Below are 8,662 nucleotides of genomic sequence, written 5' to 3'. Positions count from 1 at the left end.
CAATGCACCATAGCACACATGTCAATCAGGAGCTCTGCCTGGGCAGAGTTATATTTGCATGATTTAGCATAATTCATGAATCATTACCATTTTGTTTCATTCATGTGACAGACCAATACTGGTTCATAACAGATGTCTTTTGTTCTCAAAACAAGGTCTAGGCATACTGCCAAATTGCAGCTACTGATAGTGAGGATTCGTTCAGTCAGCCAGTTGCATGAACACAGAAATTGGTTTATAGATCAGGACATGAATAGAACACAGAAATGAGTTATAAGAAAAGCACAAACATTAAAATTCCCATTACACAACTTTTAAAGTTCTTGACATTTTCCGGCTTGACTGACCTTCATGTCTTAAAGTATTTTTATTTTACTGTTACCTTCATTTTACTAGGCAAGTCAGTTAAGAACAAATTCTTATTTTCAATGACGGCCTAGGAACAGTGGGTTAACTGCCTGGTCAGGGGCAGAACGACAGACTTCTACCTTGTCAGCTCGGGGATTCGAACTTGCAACCTTTCGGTTACTAGTCCAACGCTCTAACCACTAGGCTACCCTGCTGCCCCGTGTAACGTAATGGTGTAATGGTTGTCATAGGTGGAAGAAGGTGAAGAGGACCAAGGTGTGACGTGGTACGTGTTCATGGTAGATTTAATAAAGAAACTGAACATTGGAACAAAAAAACAAAAAAGTGGAACAAATGAAACAGTTCTGTCTGGTGCAGACACACAAAGACAAAAAACAACTACCCACAAACACAGGTGGGAACAGGCTACCTAAGTATGGTTCTCAATCAGAGACAACGATTGCCAGCTGCCTCTGATTGGGAACCATACCAGGCCAAACACATAGAAATACAAAACCTAGACTACAAAACCTAGAATGCCTACCCCAACTCACACCCTGACCAAACTAAAACAGAGACATAAAAAGGAACACAACTACCCACAAACACAGGTGGGAACAGGCTACCTAAGTATGGTTCTCAATCAGAGACAACGATTGCCAGCTGCCTCTGATTGGGAACCATACCAGGCCAAACACATAGAAATACAAAACCTAGACTACAAAACCTAGAATGCCTACCCCAACTCACACCCTGACCAAACTAAAACAGAGACATAAAAAGGAACTAAGTTCAGGACGTGACACATGGGCTGTCGTTTCTCTTTGCTGATTTGAGCTGTTCTTGTCAAAATATGGACTTGGTCTTTTACCAAATAGGGCTATATTCTGTATACCACCCCTATCTTGTCACAACACAACTGATTGTCTCAAACACATTAAGAAGGAAAGAAATTTCACAAATGAACTTTAAAAAAGTCACACCGGTTAATTGAAATGCCTTCCAGCTGGTTGAGAGAATACCAAGGGTGTGAAGAGATGTCATCAAGGCAAAGGGTGGCTACTTTGAAGAATTTCAAATATAAAATATATTTTGATTTGTTTAACAATTTTTTGGTTACTACATGATTCTATATGTGTTTTTTCATAATTCTGATGTATTCACTATTATTCTTCAATGTAGAAAATAGTCAAAATAAAGAACAACCCTTGAATGAGTAGGTTTGTCCAAACTTTTGGCTGGTACTATATATATATATACACTACCGTTCAAAAGTTTGGGGTCACTTAGAAATGTCCTTGTTTTTGAAAGAAAAGCAAATTTTTTGTTCTTCTATCCAGTGTCTGTGTTCTATTGCCCATCTTAATCTTTTATTTTTATTGGCCAGTCTGAGATATGGCTTTTTCTGTGCAACTCTACCGAGAAGGCCAGCATCCCGGAGTACCCTCATCACGGTTGGCTTTGAGACTGGTGTTTTGCGGTACTATTTAATGAAACTGCCAGTTGAAGACTTGTGAGGCGTCTGTTTCTCAAACTAGACACTAATGTACTTGTCCTCTTGCTCAGTTGTGCACCAGGGCCTCCCACTCCTATTTCTATTCTGGTTTGAGCCAGTTTGCACTGTTCTGGGAAGGGAGTAGTACAGAGCGTTGTACAAGATCTTCAGTTTCTTGGCAATTTCTCGCATGGAATAGCCTTCATTTCTCAGAACAAGAATAGTTTCAGAAGAAAGTTCTTTGTTTGCGGTTATTTTGAGCCTCGGGTAATCAAACCCACAAATGCTGATGCTCCAGATACTCAACTAGTGTAAGGGTTTTCCATTGGTGAAGGAAAAACGGACCAAAATGCAGCGTGGTGGTTATTCATGTTCTTTAATAAAAGGAACTCGACATGAAAAAAAAACTAACAAAACAATAAATGTGTGAAAACCTAAACAGTCCTATCTGGTGAAAACACAGAGACAGGAACAATCACCCACAAACACACAGTGAAACCCAGGCTACCTAAATATGGTTCCCAATCAGAGACAATGACTAACACCTGCCTCTGATTGAGAACCATATCAGGCCAGACATAGACAAACAAGACATCCAACATAGAATGCCCACTCAGATCACACCCTGACCAACCAAAACATAGAAACATACAAAGCAAACTATGGTCAGGGTGTGACAACTAGTCTAAAGAAGGCTAGTTTTATTGCTTCTTTAAAAATGTATTGCTTCTTCAATCTTTATTGCTTCTAGCATAATTCCAAAAGCGTTTTCTAATGATCAATTAGCCTTTTAAAATTCTAAACTTGGATTAGCTAACACAACGTGCCATTGGAACACAGGAGTGATGGTTATTGATAATGGATAATCCATAAAAAGATCATCCATAAAAAATCCAGCTACAATAGTCATTTATAACATTAAAAATGTCATTAACAAATCAATTTTATGTTATTTTAATGGACAAAAAAAATGTGCTTTTCTTTCAAAACAAGGACATTTCTAAGTGACCACAAACATTTGAACGGTAGTGTGTATATATATATATACTGTTGATGTCGGAGGTTTACATACACTGAGGTTGGAATCATTAAAACTCGTTTTTAACCACTCCACAAATTTCTTATGAACAAACTATAGTTTTGGCAAATCTGTTAGGACATCTACCTTGTGCATGACACAAGTCATTTTTCCAACAATTGTTTACAGACATGTTATTTCACTTATAATTCACTGTATCACAATTCATGCACTATGTTGACTGTGCCTTTAAACAGCTTGGAAAATTCCAGAAAATGATGTCATGGCTTTAGAAGCTTCTGATAGGCTAATTGACATAATTTGAGTGAATCGGATGTGTATCTGTAAACTTCCAATTTCAACTGTATATATATTCAAGCAATAAGGCCCGAGTGGGTGTGGTATATGGCCAATATACCAGGGCTAAGGGCTGTTCTAAAGCATGACGCAAAGCGGAGTGCCTGGATACAGCCCTTAGCTTTGGTATATTGGTCATATACCACAAACCCCCGAGTTGCCTTATTGCTATTATAAACTGTTTACCAAAGTAATTAGAGCAATAAAAATACATGTTTTGTCATACCCGTGGTATACGGTCTGATATACCATGTCTGTCAGCTAATCAGCATTCAGGGCTCGAACCACCCAGTTTATAAATATATACAGTTGAAGTCGGAAGTTTACATACACATTAGCCAACTAAATTTAAGCTTAGTTTTTCACAATTCCTGACATTTAATCCGAGTAAAAATTCCCTGTCTTAGGTCAGTTAGGATCATCACTTTATTTTAAGAATGTGAAATGTCAGATTAATAGTAGAGATAATTATTTCAGCTTTTATTTCTTTCATCACATTCACAGTGGGTCAGAAGTTTACATACGCTCAATTAGTATTAGGTAGCATTGCCTTTAAATTGTTTAACTTGAGTCAAACGTTTCGAGAAGCCTTCCACAAGCTTCCCACAATAAGTTGGGTGAATTCTGGCCCAGAGCTGGTGTAAATGAGTCAGGTTTGTAGGCCTCCTTGCTCGCACACACTTTTTCAGTTCTGCCCACAAATGTTCTATTGGATTGAGGTCAGGGCTTTGTGATGGCCACTCCAATACCTTGACTTTGCTGTCCTTATGCCATTTTGCAACAACTTTGGAAGTATGCAGGGAGTCATTGTCATTTGGAAGACCCATTTGCAACCAAGCTTTAACTTCCTGACTGATGTCTTGAGATGTTGCTTCAATATATCCACATCAATTTCCATCCTCATGATGCCATCTATTAGCACCAGTCCCTCCTGCAGCAAAGCACCCCCACAACATGATGCTGCCACCCCCGTGCCTCACGGTTGGGCTGGTGTTCTTCGGTTTGCAAGCCTCCCCTTTTTTTCCTCCAAACATAGCGATGGTCAATAATGGCCAAACAGTTCTTTTTTTTTGTTACTGTGGATATAGATAATTGTGTACCTGTTTCCTCCAGCATCTTCACAATGTCCTTTGTTGTTGTTCTGGGAATGATTTGAACTTTTCACACCAAAGTACGTCAATCTCTAGGAAACAGAACGTGTCTCCTTCCTGAGCTGTATGACGGCTGTGTAGTCCCATGGTGTTAATATTTGTGTACTATTGTTTGTACAGATGAACTTGGTACGTTCAGGCATTTGGAAATTACTCCCAAGGATGAACCAGACTTGTGGAGGTCTACAATTTATTTTCTGAGGTCTTGGCTGATTTCTTTCGATTTTCCCATGATGTCAAGCAAAGAGGCACTGAGTTTGAAGGTAGGCCTTGAAATACATCCACAGGTACACCTTCAATTGACTCAAATGATGTCAATTAGCCTATCAGAAGCTTCTAAAGCCATGGCATAATTTTCTGGATTGTTCCAAACTGTTTAAAGGCACAGTCAACTTAGTGTATGCAAACTTCTGACCCACTGGAATTGTGATACAGTAAATTATAAGTGAAATAATCTGTCTGTAAACAATTGTTGGAAAAATGACTTGTGTCTTGCACAAAATATATGTCCGAACCGACTTGCCAAAACTATAGTTTGTTAACAAGAAATTTGTGGAGTGATTGAAAAATGAGTTTTAAACTCAGTGTACCAAAGTGTATGTAAACTTCAAACTTCAACTGTATATATATATACATATATATATATATATATATATATATATATATATATATATATATATATATATATATATATATATATATACAATTTATATATATATATACAATTTATATATATATATATATATATACAGTGCCTTTACCACATTTCAGGCTTCAAACATAAAGATATAAAACTGTATTTTTTTGTGAAGAATCAACAACAAGTGGGACACAATCATGAAGTGGAACGACATTTATTGGATATTTCAAACTTTTTTAACAAATCAAAAACTGAAAAATTGGGCATGCAAAATTATTCAGCCCCTTTACTTTCAGTGCAGCAAACTCTCTCCAGAAGTTCAGTGAGGATCTCTGAATGATCCAATGTTGACCTAAATGACTAATGATGATAAATACAATCCACCTGTGTGTAATCAAGTCTCCGTATAAATGCACCTGCACTGTGATAGTCTCTGAGGTCCGTTAAAAGCGCAGAGAGCATCATTAAGAACAAGGAACACACCAGGCAGGTCCGAGATACTGTTGTGAAGAAGTTTAAAGCCGGATTTGGATACAAAAAGATTTCCCAAGCTTTAAACATCCCAAGGAGCACTGTGCAAGCGATAATATTGAAATGGGAGGAGTATCAGACCACTGCAAATCTACCAAGACCTGGCCATCCCTCTAGACCTTCAGCTCATACAAGGAGAAGACTGATCAGAGATGCAGCCAAGAGGCCCATGATCACTCTGGATGAACTGCAGAGATCTACAGCTGAGGTGGGAGACTCTGTCCATAGGACAACAATCAGTCGTATATTGCACAAATCTGGCCTTTATGGATGAGTGGCAAGAAGAAAGCCATTTCTGAAAGATATCCATAAAAAGTGTTGTTTAAAGTTTGCCACAAGCCACCTGGGAGACACACCAAACATGTGGAAGAAGATGCTCTGGTCAGATGAAACAAAATTGAACTTTTTGGCAACAATGCAAAACGTAATGTTTGGCGTAAAAGCAACACAGCTCATCACCCTGAACACAACATCCCCACTGTCAAACATGGTGGTGGCAGCATCATGGTTTGGGCCTGCTTTTCTTCAGCAGGGACAGGGAAGATGGTTAAAATTGATGGGAAGATGGATGGAGCCAAATACAGGACCATTCTGGAAGAAAACCTGATGGAATCTGCAAAAGACCTGAGCCTGGGACGGAGATTTGTCATTGTCCAACAAGACAATGATCCAAAACATAAACCAAAATCTACAATGGAATGGTTCAAAAATAAACATATCCAGGTGTTAGAATGGCCAAGTCAAAGTCCAGACCTGAATCCAATCGAGAAAGAACTGAAAACTGCTGTTCACAAATGCTCTCCATCCCACCTCACTGAGCTCGAGCTGTTTTGCAAGGAGGAATGGGAAAAAATGTGACGAAAAAGGTGACGCTACAAATTATTAACTTAAGGGGGCTGAATAATTTTGCACGCCCAATTTTTCAGTTTTTGATTTGTTAAAAACGTTTGAAATATCCAATAAATGTCGTTCCACTTCATGATTGTGTCCAACTTGTTGTTGATTCTTCACAAAATAATACGGTTTTATATCTTTATATTTGAAGCCTGAAATGTGGCAAAAGGTTGCAAAGTTCAAGGGGGCCGAATACTTTCGCAAGGCACTCTATATATATAATCTATATGTCCAAAATGGATGTAGCAACTACAGATTGCCCCTTTAAGTCTATCAAAAGTGTGCAAGTTTGAGCATGTGTCCAAAAACAATGATTGATAGGCATCTTAAACTTCTTGAATTCAGACATTAATGGGTTCAAATGCACATTTAGATTTGTGAACAGCCATCCACAATCACAATCTGTGAGGTGCAAATAGCTAAATGAGATAGCAGCAGTGTGATTCACATCAATGTACTATGTAGATATCAATAATAGGTGATATCCATATCGACGTAGACTACACCACTGCTGTCATCCTTCCCTCCAAGCGTTTATTCATGTTGGATGATATTTGGATGCCGACAGCAGTCACACCATTGGAAGACATTGCTTGAACTGTACCCGACAAAAGCTTATTCTTGCTCTTTTCCCACGATTGATCAAACACATTGCGTCATCATAGTGGTCTCTGATTTGTGGTCAGACTCGCTCAGATGCTTCTTTTTTAAATTATGATTTTAATGTTATTGAGAAGTGTCAAATATTTTTTTTTCGCAAACATCCTTTCTGAATTTAAAAGTAATCCGAGAAGTAGTTTTTCAAAAGTGTCTGATTACAATATTTTTGCTGGTAACAGATTACAGTTTTGTAATCTGTTACTCCCCAACCCTGACTCTGAGCTGGCACATATTTATATTATTTTATCTGTATTTAACTAGGCTGGTCAGTTATGAACAAATTCTTATTTTCAATGACGGCCTAGGAACAGTGGGTTAACTGCCTTGTTCAGGAGCAGAACGACAGATTTTTACCTTGTCAGCTCGGGGATTTGTTCTTGTAACCTTTCGGTTACTAGTCCAACGCTCTAACCACTAGGCTACCTGCCGCCCTGGCAGGATCACTCACCTTGACCCATCCTCCTCTACTTTCATCACTGCCTCAGCATACGACACCTTCTGCACTACTCTGACTCTGGCCACTTCAACCTGCCTCTGTCGCACCGGACACTTCTGATTCACATGGGCACCCCTCCAGTTGACACAAAACTTCATCCATTGAAACTACACAATCTCAGGTAATGTTAGATAGTCACACAGATTTTACTTTGAAAACAGTTAGCACACTAATCCTGTTGCAGCCCCTCCTCTCTACGCCCACACTGCCTCTGTTCTTTAATTCTAGCTTGTGGATGACATAAGAAAAAATAGATGAATTCATGCAGTCGAAATGATTATCAGTCTTCGATAAGTTAGGATATTGATTAAACGAACCGTACACAGATCCAACAACCCACTTATCTTGCTACTGGATTTCCTAATCACCCACATGTGAGCTGAGGTCATTCAAAAACATGTCACTGATTTCCAGGTTAATAAGAACAATATTTGTTGGGGACTTTTACAATGGTGAGAAAAAACAAAATGTTTAGAATTTAATTTGTTTCCTGCTTGACTGAGTACCTCAGTGACGGTCCTCTTCTCTAATCTTATACTTGCTGGTAAGGGTTCCCAATTTTTGGATACCTTAAAAACATATTTGATTTTCAGGGTTCAACATTAAAAAAACATGTTAACCCTAAATGACATTATTAAAATCTGTGCTTTCAGGGTTATTTCTTCCACCAATCGACAATCAACATGTGGACCAGCTACAATAACAACATTTGGAAAAAAATGTCATTACTGTAAAATGACTAATTTCTTTACTTCATTCTCCCCTGTAAGCTAATGCAGAAGTATTTGAGTTCACAATGAAGAGAGCAGAGCGCACTATGCAGGGAAATGGCTGATTTCCTCAGAACCTTATCAGAGTATGTGATCTCCTCTTATATGAAACCCTAGTTTAGTTAGACTGACAAGTGTGATATGAAAGGGAAATGTATCTCTCATTTTTGACTAACTGGAAACAAGTGTGGGACAAATAGCTGATCCTACCAAGCATGCTCAAGCTTAAGCTACCAGACCAGCCAGCAAAAGAATGGCCACACAGAAAAATATGTTTTAGAAATTTAACAGATCTACAGTAA

The sequence above is a fragment of the Oncorhynchus masou genome, chromosome 28 (assembly GCF_036934945.1).
Source record: "Oncorhynchus masou masou isolate Uvic2021 chromosome 28, UVic_Omas_1.1, whole genome shotgun sequence".
In the NCBI taxonomy this organism is placed as follows: Eukaryota; Metazoa; Chordata; class Actinopteri; order Salmoniformes; family Salmonidae; genus Oncorhynchus; species Oncorhynchus masou.
Note: the sequence above shows the minus strand (reverse complement) of the source record.